Genomic DNA, 14864 nt, shown 5'->3' with positions numbered 1-14864 from the left:
GATCTGCCACCTGTCCGCCCATTCCACCAACTCATCTACGTCCTTTTGAAGTTCTACACTATCCTTCTCACCGTTCATAATGCTTCCAAGTTTCGTATCATTTGAAATTGTGCCCTGTACACCAAGGTCTAGGTCATTAATATGTATCAGGAAAAACAAGGGTCCCATCACTGATCCTTGGGAAACTTCACTACAAACATTCCTCCAGTCCGAAAAACATCCATTAACCCCTACTCTTCGTTTCCTGTCAGCCTCCCATGTTCTACCCTCAACGAAAACTCTGCTGCCCGTATCTCAACTCGCATCAACTTCCATTCACCCATTACCCATGCTCACTGACCTACAATGGCGCCCAGTTAAGCAATGCCTCGATTTTAAAATTCCCATCCTTTCTTTCAAATCCCTCCATGACCTTGTCCCTCCCTATCTCTGTAATCTCCTCCAGCCCCAAAACCCTCCAAGATATATACGCTTATCTAATTCTGGCATCCTGCACACTCTTGATTTTAATCGCTCCACAACTGGTGGCCGTACCTTCAGCTTCCTAAGCCCTAAGCTCTGGAATTCCCTTCCTAAACCACTTTGCCTCTCTACCTCTCTTTCCTCCTTTAAGATACTCCTTAAAACATCTCTGACCAAGCTTTTGGTCATCTAACGTAAAATCTTCTTTTGTGGTTTGGTGTCAAACTTTGTTTGATAATGCTGCTGGGAAGCATTTCAATACATTAAAGATGCTATACAAATGCAAGTTGTTCTTTTTGAAGGTTCCCTGAAGGGCATCAATGAACCAATTGGGTTTTTACAACAATCCAATAGCTTTCACAGTCAATTTCTGATACCAGCTCACAAATTGCCAGATTTGCTGAATCCAATTTTAATTGCCATGGTGGAATTTTAACTCACAACCTCTGGTCTGCTGGTCGAGTATCATGACCACTCAGCTACTACCCCCTGACTTTGTTCCTCTCTGCTCTTCAAGGTATTAACTCATGCTGGGAACAGTTCCAAAGGTGCCATCAACCCCATGAGAACATTGCGCAATGGCCATTCTTCACATGTGACCCCAGGGCATACGTTACCAAACTGGGATTCCAGGACCTTGAAGGGGATCCCAGATGTCCCACAAGGTCATTTTATTTCTATCATCACATTTCCTAATTGCTCTTTAACTTCATTTCTGGGCACATTGGCCCCTAATTTACTCAACTAATTTGTAGTTTAACAATGAGGATGCGCGACAATTTTCAAGGTGAATTGTGGGGACAGGAGCTGCATCTGCTTTGCAACGTTGGTGCTGCGGCATTCACTGTGATCTAAGGCCGGCTATATTGGTGCTCGCCAATACTGGTGGCAATTCATCAATATTTATTAGAACGAGGAGGAACCCTGTTTCGGATCCCAATAATGTCATGACTTATATTCCCATTGCAGCAAGGGAAACTTTGAACAAAATAAATAAGGGGTACCTGTTGCCAATGTCAACTTAAACTGGCAAAAGTGCTTTACTTTGGAGACTTTGAAGAAAGATAGCTCAAGTTATAGGAAGTAATTAAGTTATTTTTGCCTTTAACCTAAATTGAGCCGCAATTGCCTCTGACAGCCTGAGGGCCTCTGAAATCACTGGGATAATTTTGTTCCCACACACAGTCTGAGATTCTTCATGTTACGCATAGAGTTCCCAATGAGCCTTTCTTTTGTTTACAATTTGGAATGTCAGAAGAGGAGGGAGCAGCACAGGACAGAGGAAGGGAGAGTGAGGGAGGATTTGAGGAGAATGTGACATTGCCCCTCCCAAAACAACCTGCAGGCCACCAATATTCTATGAAGCCTTAGTGAGGAGCTAGAAGACTGTGCTTCACCAAAGAAGGAATAGAAGAGTTGTGCCAACCTGTGGCCAACATCATCTGACAACAATCCCTCTGGCCATGAAAGCGATGACAAGTCACAAGTTCATTTCATGCAACCACAAGGGATCTTTGTACTATCACCAGGGTACCATCAGGGCCCTGTAGACCTTTTCAAATCCTGGAAATCGCTCCCTAACAACACTGTGGATGTACCTGCACCAGATGGACTGCAGCAGTTCAAGAAGGCAGCTCACCACCACCTTCTCAAGGGCAATAAGAGATGGGCAACAAATGCTGGCCTAGCCAGCGATGCCCACATCCTATGAAATGAATAATAAAAAAAGTAAATCTGGAGAATTCATCCAATTTGGAATAGCAGCAAAGAAGTAGTATGTTAGGGCCATTTAGTTTCATTGCATCCCTGGGTTCCACAATGTGCAGGATGCAATAGAGTCACCATTGTGGACATTGCAAACTCCTGCTGTTAACTTTTTTTTTTACCAGAAATGGTCCTACTTGGTGAATGTCCAGATTGTGTGTGAGCATGTGCAGAGAACCTTTTGCATCAATGCATAATTTGCTGGAAGTAGTCGGACAGCATTCATCCTCCGCCCTCCCTGAGATATCTCAGGGCAATAGTTAAGTAAATGGATGGCTTGTGGGTGATAATGCTTACCCTTTCTTGTCATGGATAATACCTCCTGTAACAGTTGCAAACTGAGCAGTGCTGCATTGAAGTGTACATCTCTACCAGACTGGTCACTGAGAGGACTAAAGGTATTAAAAGGGTGTTTTTTCTGTCTTGATGGATGAGGAAGGATTCTGCAACAAGTTCCATATTGAGTATCCTGCGTAAGTGTAGCTTCCTGTGCCCGGCACAACTTTGCCTGATCAGATCAGCCACTTGTTATACATCTCTCCAGATTTTCACTTGAAAATCAGCCAGGTTGTTTTAATGCTGCACTAATGTCCAATCCTTGCAGAGCACTACTGCTATGTTGCAATGGAGAAGCACTACTCAGTCACCAATGGACACTGTTACGAAAGTCCTTCCATTTTTTGTTAATTTTTTTTAAGGACTTGGAATTTAAAACTGAAAAGGATTCCATAGATGCTGGACTTTGTGGTTTTTTAAAAAAAGAGGTCAACAGAAGGTCTTTTGGACTTGGTTTGTAAACAGCCCTTATGGGAACTCTCCTGCTTTCAGATAAATACCCAGCAGGGGCTTTTTGACCTGGGGAGGATGTTTATAGAGAAGTGCCAGGTCAAGATTTATAGGGGTCAGGAGGCTTGACTCTTGTATTATTGTTTTTGGTTTCGCTTTGGACAATGATTTGGGGTATGGACAGTGTTTTGAAAGGAGTTTGAAAATCAACCTGCCAAGGACAAAACCCCAACTCAGTCTTTTCCATCTCTTTGAAAAGCCTGCATATTCAGTATGAAAACCCTTAATGCTACACTTTTCCTCAAAGTCCTGCCAGAAACCCCTGTTGCCGTGATTCTCCTGGAAAGCCTGCCAAACTGATCCTCAACATCACCTGAAAAGAACCGTTCTAGGAAGATCACAGTGACTGCCATCTACACTGGTACTGCCTGTGTGGAGTTTGCAAGTTCTCCCTGTGTCTGCGTGGGTTTTCTCCAGGTGCTCCGGTTTCCTCCCACAAGCCAAAAGACTTGCAGGTTGATAGGTAAATTGGCCATTATAAATTGTCACTAGTATAGGTAGGTGGTAGGGAAATATAGGAACAGGTGGGGATGTTTGGTAGGAATATGGGATTAGTGTAGGATTCGTATAAATGGGTGGTTGATGTTCGGCACAGACTCGGTGGGCTGAAGGGCCTGATTCAGTGCTGTATCTCTAATCTAATCTAATCTACACGTATTTAGGATGCCAAACCAAAAGGGGCAACTGACATCGTTCCATATCTTTTTTTCTTCAAGAATTACCAAGTATTTGGCGAAAGTATTCTTTTTTGTCCTTTTGTTTTGTAACAAACCTCTGCAGAGAGAGAATTTCTGTATTTTTTTCAGTGCGTGTTTGTGTGTGGGGAATTTAAAAAGGGAACTTTCATATTTCAATCTGTGTGTTAATATTTTGCTTCATTACAGAATAAGTCTTGTTTTGATAATAAATGGATAATTTTGTTGTTTATTAAAGAAACCTGGTTGGTGTATTTTATTCTGGGATAAGAATAGAGTATATGATTGACCATTTCGGTAACTGGATAAACATTTAAATGTATGTTGTGACCTGTGGAGAAGTGGAACTAGAAATAAACAGTGCACACCTCCCGCCTCATTCGTAACAACACTTACATGAGTCACAGGAGCGTGCCAACTTTTACAGGGGAATCCCACATAATAAAGTTTAAAACCACTGGCTTAGAGTGTCAGCTGGTCATTTGGTTGTCCCATTGTGACAACCAAATCCAATTCTGACCTCATCCATATCCACACAAGTGCAGGGTCCCTGATAGTGAATCTGGGGCCTTCAGCGTTTGTGAATTACTGGTTTAGGTTTATGCAAAGAACTGCCATAACAGATCACCACTGGTGTGAGGCCCTGGTCATTAAAGTTATGTCATCATAACTGTAAGTTAGAAAAGCTTGCGAGCCTCAAGGGCTAAGGAATATCCAAGATGTCAAAAATAAAACACATCACTTGACTTTCATCATGATATATTTGATGTTCTCAGCTCCTTAAAAGGTCTGCCTCACTTTCTGTGATGGCATCAACAAAATTTCATGGGAGTTGTGTGTTACTCGAAACTTATTCATTAAGGGGTAGTTAGTACATAATGCATGAAACCATGAAGGAGTAGTTTTACAGATGTCGAGTTAACAAGATGAATGAGCAAAAAATGAACGTGATTCAATTTTTTTTCATAAACTAAACCCCCGTTGATATTCTTAAGCCACAGTGGCCTGAAGGTAAACATTATAGTTCTGATATCCAAAATCTGGTTGTCCGAAAACCAGAATTGTCCAAAAACTGGATATTTTTGAAAATAGTCAAAACCCAATTTGCGCATGTGGTAGTACCGCGCCACCTAGTGGCTATGTTGCCAACAAATGCAGCCTTGTAGAAAAGGGCCCTCTAGAGGTGAGACTAAAGAACAACAAGCTGGTCATGCCAGCTCATGAGTGAACCTGTGGTCACTTTTGCACTCACTGAACTTACTGTTAGAGCGTTATTTAAATATTTAAACCACCTGCAGATGGTATTTTTCTATACAGTTGCAGCAAGCTATGGAGTTTTTTTGGCGACAGTTTAAGTTACCGAATAAAAATTCTGAACCGTTGAAATTCCTTGGGTCAAGGATACTTTTATTTACATTAATTCATTTATCAAAACATTATTATTTATTCTTTTTCATACTTTAGTTCTTGTACAGGCATCTCTTATTCATTGATTTTGGCTGAGGATAGGCTAGTAATTTTATTGTCCAAAATCCAGGATAATCTGGAATCCGGCAAGGTCTCTCGGTCCTGAGGGTGCCGGATTTTGGATATCGGGCCTGTACTAGGTCACAGGTTTCTCAAATCATCTCCGTGCTGTAGTAACTGTCACTTCATTGATTAATCACCAATTGCTCAAACAAAGTTCAGATTGATTTGACCATTCTGATTGAAATATATAAAAATAAGCAACAAAAGGGTTTCAATGACACCAAGCTGATTTCTTCCATAGACCATATAGAATCTGTCCTACTGTGAATTCAACCTGACCTATGTGATTTCCTGAGGGGGGTGAACAGCCATAAGTACAACTTGTCAGATAATAAATCTCTCTGAAATTTCTCCCCGACTCCTGACCATGCAAGCCTGTTGATGCTTATCATGGGATTCAATCATGTGTTTATATCATGTGAATTTTCTTGGCTTAACCTCTACCTACCAAATCTGATTGAATTTGAAATACTAAACAACACTAGATCATTATTTTACATCTAGATTTAGTTTTATAGAAGATACACTGACAATATTACTGCATATGTTGGGAATGCACTGTTGCCTTCCAGTAATTACTGACACTGTTCCTGTATGGATAATTGTACTAATGTCCTCTGTGAACCTTGAAATGCAGGTGCTACCCTATCCAAACCAAATGGGTTAGTGCCTGCATTTAAAAAGTGCCCAGCATAATTTTGTACAAGCAAACCAAGCATACATAGGGAAACAGCATCAGTTTGAAAATAAGAGCTGGAATTTCCTGTGGGGACCTGATTGGAAAGTTAAACCCAAAAGTACACCCACTTGTACATCCATTTTGGCAAAATCAATTTTCTCTTAAATTTCCTGTCAATCTGAGTAGCATACATCAGAATGTAAAATTTGATGTAAGCAAGTGGATATCAACATAAACAATGGGGGCACAAGGTATTTGCTGACCTCACACCTTATATTCTATATTTAAGTGTGAAACTGACAGTTTCAGTCCAGTTATCATTCATGTACATTCAGCAGAACAATATCAAGAATCTGCAATCATGGAAGCTTTTCAATTTTTAACCCTGGTTCAATGAGGAGTAAAGGACAGCATGCCAGGAGCAGCATCAGGCATACCTAAAAATGAGGTGTCAACCTGGTAAACCTGCAACACAGGACTATATGCATGCCAAACAGCAGAAGCAGCATGCAATAGAAAGAGCTAAGCAATCCCACAACCAATGGATCAGATCTAAGCTCTGCAGTTCTGCCACATCCAGTCGTGAATGGTGATGGATAATGAAACAATTAACAGGAGGAAGAGGCTCCACAAATATCCCCTTCCTCAGTGATGGGGAGCCCAGCACATCAGTGCAGAAGAGAAGGCTGAAGCATTTGCAACCATCTTCAGACAGAAGTGTCGAGTGGATGATCCAACTCTGCCTCCTCGTGAGATCCCCAGCATCACAGATGCCAGTCTTCAGCCAATTCGATTCACTCGGCATGATATCAACAAACAGCTGAAAGCACTGGATACTGCAAAGGCTATGGGTTCTGACAAACTTCCAGCAATAGTACTGAAGACCTGTGCTGCAGAACTAGCACCGCCTCTAGCTAAGCTGTCTCAGTACTGTTACAACACTGGCATCTACCCGACAATGTGGAAAAATGCCTGGGTATGTCCTATCCGCAAAAAGCAGGACAAATCCAATCCAGCCAATTACCGCCTCATCAGTCTACTCTCGATCAACAGCAAAGTGATGGAAGGGGTCGTCAACGATGCTATCCAGTGCCACTTAAACAGTAATAACCTCCTCACCGATGCTCAGTTTGGGTTCTGCCAGGGCCACTTGGCTCCTGACCTCATTATAGCCCTGAACCAAACATGGACAAAAGAGCTGAATTCAAGAGGTGAAGAGAGAGTGCTTGCCCTGGATATCAAGGCAGCATTTGACCGAGTATGGCATCAAGGGGCTACAGCAAAACTGGAGTCAATGGGAATCAAGGGGAAAACCTGTTGGAGTCACATTTAGCACAAAGGAAGATGGTTGTGGTTGTTGAAGGTCAATCATCTCAACTCCAGGACATTTCAGCAGGAGTTCCTCTGGGTAGTGTCCTCGGCCCAACCATCTTCGGATGCTTCGTCAATGACCTTCCCTCCATCATCAGATCAGAAGTGGGGATGTTTGCTGATTGTATGATGTTCAGTACCATTCACAACTCCTCAGATATTGAACCAGTCCTTGTCCATATGCAAAAAGATCTGGACAACATTCAGACTTGGGTTGATAAGTGGCAAGTAAAATTCACACCACACATGCCAGGCAATAACCATCTCCAATAAGAGGGAATCTAACCATCACCCCTTGACATTCAACGAACAGCATTACCATAGCTGAATGCCCCACAATCAACATCTTGGGGATTACCATTGATCAGAGACTGAACTGGAGCAGCCACATAAATACTGTGGCAACATGAGCAGGTCAGAGGCTGGGAATTCTGCGGCGAGTAGCTCACCTTCTGACTCCCAAATGCCTGTTTACCATCTACAAGGCATAAGTCAGGGGTGTGATGGAATACTCTCCAATTGCCTGGATGAGTGCTGGTCCAACAACACTCAGGAAGCACAACACCATCTAGGGAAAAGCAGACCGCTTGATAGGCACCCCATCCACAACCTTAAAAATTCACTCCCTCCAACATCAATGCACAGTGGCAGCAGTGTGTACCATATACAAGATGCACTGCAGCAACTTGCCAAGCCTCCTTTGACAGCACCTTCCAAACTCGTGACCTCTACCACCTAGGAGGACAAGGACACCTGCAAATTCCCCTCCAAGTCACACACCATCCTGACTTGGAACTATATCGCCGTTCCTTCACTGTCGCTGGATCAAAATCCTGGAACTCTCTCCCTAGCAGCATTGTGGGTGGACCTACACCACACGGACTTCAGCAGTTCAAGAAGGCGATTCACCACCACCTTCTCAAGGGCAATTAGGGATGGGAAACACATGCTGGCCTTGCCAGTGATGCCCACATCCTATCCCATGAAAGAATAATTTTTTTAAAATGTGACTTACAATGAAGCCATTAAAAAATCATTCAAATAACAGATAACATAGTGCAGGACACAGTGAGGAAAAGATCTTTTAAAAACCACTTAACAAAAACAACAAAACATTCTGGACTTAACTTTACACACCATTTGTAATTGTGTAATTGCAGGAAATTCAAAGGCACAACTCTTTATCCTGGGGATAGAGCCATTATATGAACTGAAATGTGTTCACGTGCACAGGTCGATGGATGGGCATAAATGATCAAGGAAATTATAGCGAAACGTAATTACGTGCATATCACACTTGTGCCTGAAATTGCTCAAATTTTATATCGGTATTTGCTTGACGCCCCAATTATGTGTATTTCTGGGTATCAATGCACGGGGAAATCCACCCCTTTATTCTTCTTCTGTGGAAAGATATCATCAGCAAAGAAACAGTGTACAATCTCTGTGTTGTTAGAATGTTTATCCATCATGCAGTCTTGGATGACTTAAAGTTTCCTCCAGCTAAATATTGGGAAGACTGAAGCCATTATCTTCACCTCTCTCCACATTCTTCGCTCCTTTGACGCCAACTCCACTCCCCTCCCTAGCCATTGCTTCTGGCTGAACTAGACTGTTTGCAACATCAGCACCCTATTCAACCCTGAGCTGAGCTGCTGACTCCATGGGTGAGGGTGTGAGGGGGGTGGAGGGGTGGTGCAGGGAGTCAGGAACCTCCTCATCTCCAATTAACGGCCTGTTAAGCTCCTTGAGGAGTTTGTTAATGGGACAGGGAGGGTGAGAGTGCGATTTTCAATTGGGAAATCGGCAAACCCAATCAGTCTGGTGCACAGTAATGCCCAGTTGTCAGGTTCAATGCGGGGAGAAGTTAACGTTTTTTTATAGGGCCTTACTAACCTGAGGACTGGAGCGGCGGCAGGCTGTCTCTCTCTGTGCAGGCACGCGCTGAGCTTCAAAAGAAGAAAAAAAGACTTACAGTGACATCACGGGAAATCTGTAAGCTGATTGGTTGGGTAAGTAACAGCTGTTAGTGCCTGTAAATAGCTTTAAAACGGGGAAAGTTATTTTTTTTTTAAAAAACCTCTAAACCAATCGTATAAGTGATAAGGTTAGTACTACTAAAGTGTGTTTTTTTTTAATTAGTGGAATTTATTTAAGGACTTTAGATTGTGGTGGGTAGTGCTTGCAGTAGAACAAGGCCCCTAATGTAATTAGTATTTTTTAATTAAAGGGAGTAACTAAGTAATCTAAAGGTAAGTCATGGCAGGAGAGCTCGCACCCGTGATAAGTTCCTCCTGCGCTATGTGGAAAATCAGGGACGTTTCCAGTGTCCCTGAAGACCAGGTGTGCAGGAGGTGTATCCATCTGCAGCTACTGGCCACCCGCATTACGGAGCTGGAGCTGCGGGTAGATTCACTGTGGAACATCCGCGATGCTGAGATCATCATGGATAGCATATTTAGCGAGGTGGTCACACTGCAGGCAAATGCTGCAAAGGCAGAAAGGGAATGGGTGACCACCAGGCAGAGTAGAGGAAGGCAGGTAGTGCAGGAGACCCCTGTGGCCATCCCCCTCTCTAACAGATATACTGCTTTGGATATTGTTGGGGGAGATGGCTCAGGAGGAAGCAGCAAGAGCCAAGTTCATGGAACCATGGGTGGCTCTGCTGCACAGGAGGGCAGGAAGAAGAGTGGCAGGGCTATAGTGATAGGGGATTCAATTGTAAGGGGAACAGACAGGCGTTTCTACAGCTGCAATAGAGACTCCAGGATGGTATGTTGCCTCCCTGGTGCTAGGGTCAAGGATGTCTCCGAGCAGTTGCAGGGCATTCTGAGGGGAAAGGGCGAGTAGCCAGTTGTCATGGTACATATCAATACCAATGACATAGGTAAAAAAAGGGATGAGGTCCTACAAGCTGAATATAGGGAGTTAGGACATAAATTAAAAAGTAGGACCTCAAAAATAGTCATCTCAGGATTACTACCAGTGCTACGTGCTAGTGAGAGCAGAAATAGCAGGATATATCAGATGAATACGTAGCTGGAGAAATGGTGTAGGGGGGAGGGATTCCGTTTCCTGGGACAATGGGCCAGGTTCTGGGGAAGGTGGGACCCTGTACAAGCTGGACAGGTTGCATCTGGGCAGGACTGGGATCAATTTCCTCGGGGAGTGGGGGGGGGTTTGCTAGTGCTGTCGGGGAGGGTTTAAACTATAATGGCAGGGGGTTGGGAATCTAAGCAGGGAGACAGAGGAGAGGGAAACAAGGATAGAAATGAAAGACAGAAAGGTAAGAAGCAAAAGTGGACGGCAGAATAAACAAGGGCGAGAAACAAACGGGGCCATAGTGCAAAATAAAGCTAAGATGACTAACAATGTTAAAAAGACAAGTCTAAAGGCATTGCGTTTTAATGCGCAGACCATTTGCAATAAGGTAGATGAATTAACAGCGCAAATAGATATAAACGATTATGATATAGTAGCGATTACAGAGACATGGCTGCAGGGTGACCAAGGATGGGAACTGAACATCCAGGGGTATTCAATATTTAGGAAGGACAGGCAAAAAGGAAAAGGAAGTGGGGTAGCGTTGTTAGCAAAGGAGGAAATCAATGCAATAGTGAGGAAGGATATTGGCTCAGAAAATCATGATGTGGAATCTGTATGGGTGGAGCTAAGAAACACCAAGGGGCAGAAAACGTTGATGGGGGTTGTCTATAGGCCCCCAAACAGTAGTGGTGATGTAAGGGATGTCATTAAACAGGAAATTAGAGACGCATGCAATAAGGGTACAACTGTAATCATGGGTCAATTTAATCTACATATAGATTGGTCAAACCAAATTAGCAATAACACTGTGGAGGAGGATTTCCTGGAGTGTGTACATGATGGTTTTTTAGACCAATACGTTGACGAACCAACTAGAGAACAGGCTATCCTAGACTGGATACTGTGCAATGAGAAAGGATTAATTGACAATTTTGTTGTGCGGGGTCCCTTGGGGAGGAGCAACTATGACATGATAGAATTCTTCATTAAGATGGAGAGTGAAGTAGTTGAATCTAAATAAAGGAAACTACGCAGGAATGAGGCACGAGTTAGCTATGGTAGATTAGGGAACTTTACTAAAAGGGTTGACGGTGGATAGGCAATGGATAATATTTAAAGAACGTGTGCATGAATTAAAACAATTATTCATTCCTGTCTGGCGCAAAAATAAAACCGGAAAGGTGGCTCAATCATGGCTTACAAAAGAAATTAGGGATAGTATTAGATCCAAAGAGGAGGCATATAAAATTGCCAGAAAAAGCAACAAGTCTGAGGATTGGGAGCAGTTTAGAATTCAGCAAAGGAGGACAAAGAGGTTGATTAAGCAGGAGAAAATAGAGTCTGAGAGTAAAATTGCGGGGAACAAAAAAGCTGATTGTGAAAGCTTCTATAAATATGTGAAGAGAAAAAGATTAGTGAAGACAAATGTAGGTCCCTTGCAGTCAGAAACGGGGGAAGTTATAATGGGGAACAAAGAAATGGCAGAACAATTAAACACATACTTTGGTTCTGTCTTCACAAAGGAGGACACAAATAACCTCCCAGAAATGTTAGGGAACCAAAGATTAATGAGAGAGAGGAACTGAAGGAAATCAGTATTTGTAAAAAAATAGTGCTAGGGAAATTAATGGTGTTAAAGGCTGACAAATCCCCAGGGCCTGATAAACTACATCTCAGAGTACTAAAGGAAGTTGCCCTGGAAATAGTGGATACATTGGTGGTCATCTTCCAAAATTATACTGGCTCTGGAGCAGTTCCTACAGATTGGAGGGTGGCAAATGTAACCCCACTATTTTAAAAAGGAGGGAGAGAAAAAACAGGGAACTACAGATCAGTTAGCCTGACATCAGTAGTGGGGAAAATGCTAGAGTCTATTATAAAGGATGTGATAGCAGAACACCTAGAAAGTATAAACGGGATTGGGCAAAGTCAGCATGGTTTTACGCAAGGGAAATCATGCTTACCAAATCTACTGGAGTTGTTTGAGGATATAACTAGTAGAATAGATAAGGGAGAACCAGTGGATTTTGTGTATTTGGATTTTCAGAAGACTTTTGATAAGGTCCCACATAAGAGGTTAGTGTGCAAAATTAAAGCACATGGGATTGGGGGTAATATACTGGCATGGATTGAGAATTGGTTGACAGACAAGAAACAGACAGAGGAATAAAGGATCTTTTTCCGGGTGGCAGGCAGTGACTAGTGGGATACCGCAGGGATCAGTGCTTGGGCCCCAGCTATTCACAATATATATTAATGACTTGGGTGAGGGAACTAAATGTAACATTTCCAAGTTTGCATACGGCACAAAGCTGCGGGGGAATGTGAGCTGTGAGGAGGATGCAAAGAGGCTCCAATATGATTTTGACAAGTTGGGTGAGTGGGCAAATGCATGGCAGATGCAGTATAACCTGGATAAATGTGAGGTTATCCACTTTGGTTGTAAAAACAGAAAGGCAGGTTATTATCTGAAAGATAGATTGGGAAAGGGGGAGGTGCAACGAGACCTGGGTTTCCTTGTACCCCAGTCACTGAAAGCAAGCAGATAGGTAGGCGAATGGTATGTTGGCCTTCATTGCAAGAGAATTTGAGTACAGGAGCAAGGATGTCTTACTGCAGTTATACAGGTCCTTTGCGAGACCACATCAGGAGTATTGTGTGCAGTTTTGTTCTCCTTATCTGAGGAAGGATGTTTTTGCCTTGGAGGGAGTGCAAAGAAGATTTACTAGGCTGATTCCTGGGATGGCAGGATTGACGTATGAGGAGAGATTGGGTCGACTAGGCTTATATTTACTAAAGTTTAGAAGAATGAGAGGGGATCTCATAGAAACCTATAAAATTCTAACAGCACTAGACAGGCTAGATGCAGGGAGGATGTTCCCGATGACTGGGGAGTCCAGAACCAGGGGTCACAGTCTCAGGATACGGGGTATGCCATTTAGAACTGAGATGGGGAGAAATTTCTTCACTCAGAGGGTGGTGAACCTGTGGAATTCTCTACCGCAGAAGGCAGTGGAGGCCGTCATTAAATATATTCAAGAAGGAGATGGATATATTTCTTAATGCCAAAGGAATCAAGGGATATGGGGAGAAAGCGGGAACAGGGTACTGAATTAGATGATCAGCCATGATCTTTTTTGAATGGCGGAGCAGGCCCGAAGGGCCGAATGGCCTACTCCTGTTCCTATTTTCTATGTTTCCATAAAGTTAAAAATCTGGAGAACTGGGGAATCTTGCGCCGGATCATGTGCATTACCTCTCATTTAGTCTTATGGCCACTTTCCTGCGCAGTTAGTTTGCTGGCCCTCCCAGGTCCTGCCTGCTCTCTTCTGAAAAGCAGTGGCAGGCCCCATCATGGCTCGTGCTCTGCAGGCAGCTCCCACCTCCTGGTAAGGCTCGCCGCCACTAATTAGTGACCGAGCTCACCTCCAGCCCAATGAGGGCATTTACATTTAAAGATAGCATCACTAGGCACAGAAAACGGAAGTTGAGTGATAGGGCAGAGGGGCAGGAGAAATTAAATGACAAAGATGTCATGGGACAAAGGCAAACAGAGTGCTAATGGTTGTGCTGAAAGACACTGAAAATTATCTGGGCATTAGGTTCCCGACCCCAAATTGAAAATCAAGCCCCATATATTCACCATCACAAACACTGCCTCCATCCCATCTGACGCTGAAATCCTCATCCATGCTTTTGTCACCTCCAGACTTAATCATTCCAATGCTCGCCTGGTTGGTTTCCCAACCTACACTTTCCATAAAGCTGTAGCTCATCCAAAACTTTGCTGGACCAAACACAGCTTGCCCACTACTGAAATTACTGAACTCAATGTTGAGTCCGGAAGGCTGTATAGTGCCTAATCGATCAATGAGGTGCTGTTCCTCAAACTTTCGTTGATGTTCACTGGAACACTGCAGCAGACCAAGGACAGAAATGTGGGTGCAAGAGCAGGGTGCTGCCGTGTTCCAGTGAACATCAATAATTTCAGAGCATGACTGGCCTTTTATATTATTATTTTATTTTATTATTTTTTTAACCATGTGCCTATCTTAAACTTGGTTTTTCATGTTTGTGCTTTTGGACAGAGCTGTCTATTATTCTGTCATTAACACTGTCTCTAGACTAATGCTCTTTCTTTCACCAAAACCAGTAGCACTCCGTTTGCCTTTGTCCCATGATATCTTTGTCATTTAATCTCTCCTGCCCTCTGCCCTATCACACACCTTCCCTTTTGTTCTCTTTCCCCCGCACCCCGCTTCACTTGATTAAAACCTATTACATTTCTAACCTTTGCCAGTTCTGATGAAAGGTCACAGACGTGAAACATTAACTCTGCTTCTCTCTCCACAGATGCTGCCAGACCTGCTAAGTATTTCCAGCATTTTCTGCTTTTATTTCATTAACTCCCGATCCACTAACTCCGCAAATTTAAAAATATCATCTTTATGTTTAAATCCTTCCATAGCATC

At 43.1% G+C, this 14864-nt stretch overlaps 1 protein-coding gene across 2 annotated transcripts in view; it reads right to left on the bottom strand.

Annotated features, from left to right (window-relative positions):
• nme9 (NME/NM23 family member 9) overlaps positions 1-14864 on the bottom strand; it is a 120935-nt gene that overhangs the window by 68602 nt on the left and 37469 nt on the right. The gene's annotated exons all lie outside the window — the stretch shown is intronic.

The sequence above is a fragment of the Heterodontus francisci genome, chromosome 7 (genome assembly GCF_036365525.1).
Source record: "Heterodontus francisci isolate sHetFra1 chromosome 7, sHetFra1.hap1, whole genome shotgun sequence".
NCBI classification, from domain to species: Eukaryota; Metazoa; Chordata; class Chondrichthyes; order Heterodontiformes; family Heterodontidae; genus Heterodontus; species Heterodontus francisci.
Note: the sequence above shows the minus strand (reverse complement) of the source record. Positions and strands in the feature narration are given on the sequence as shown.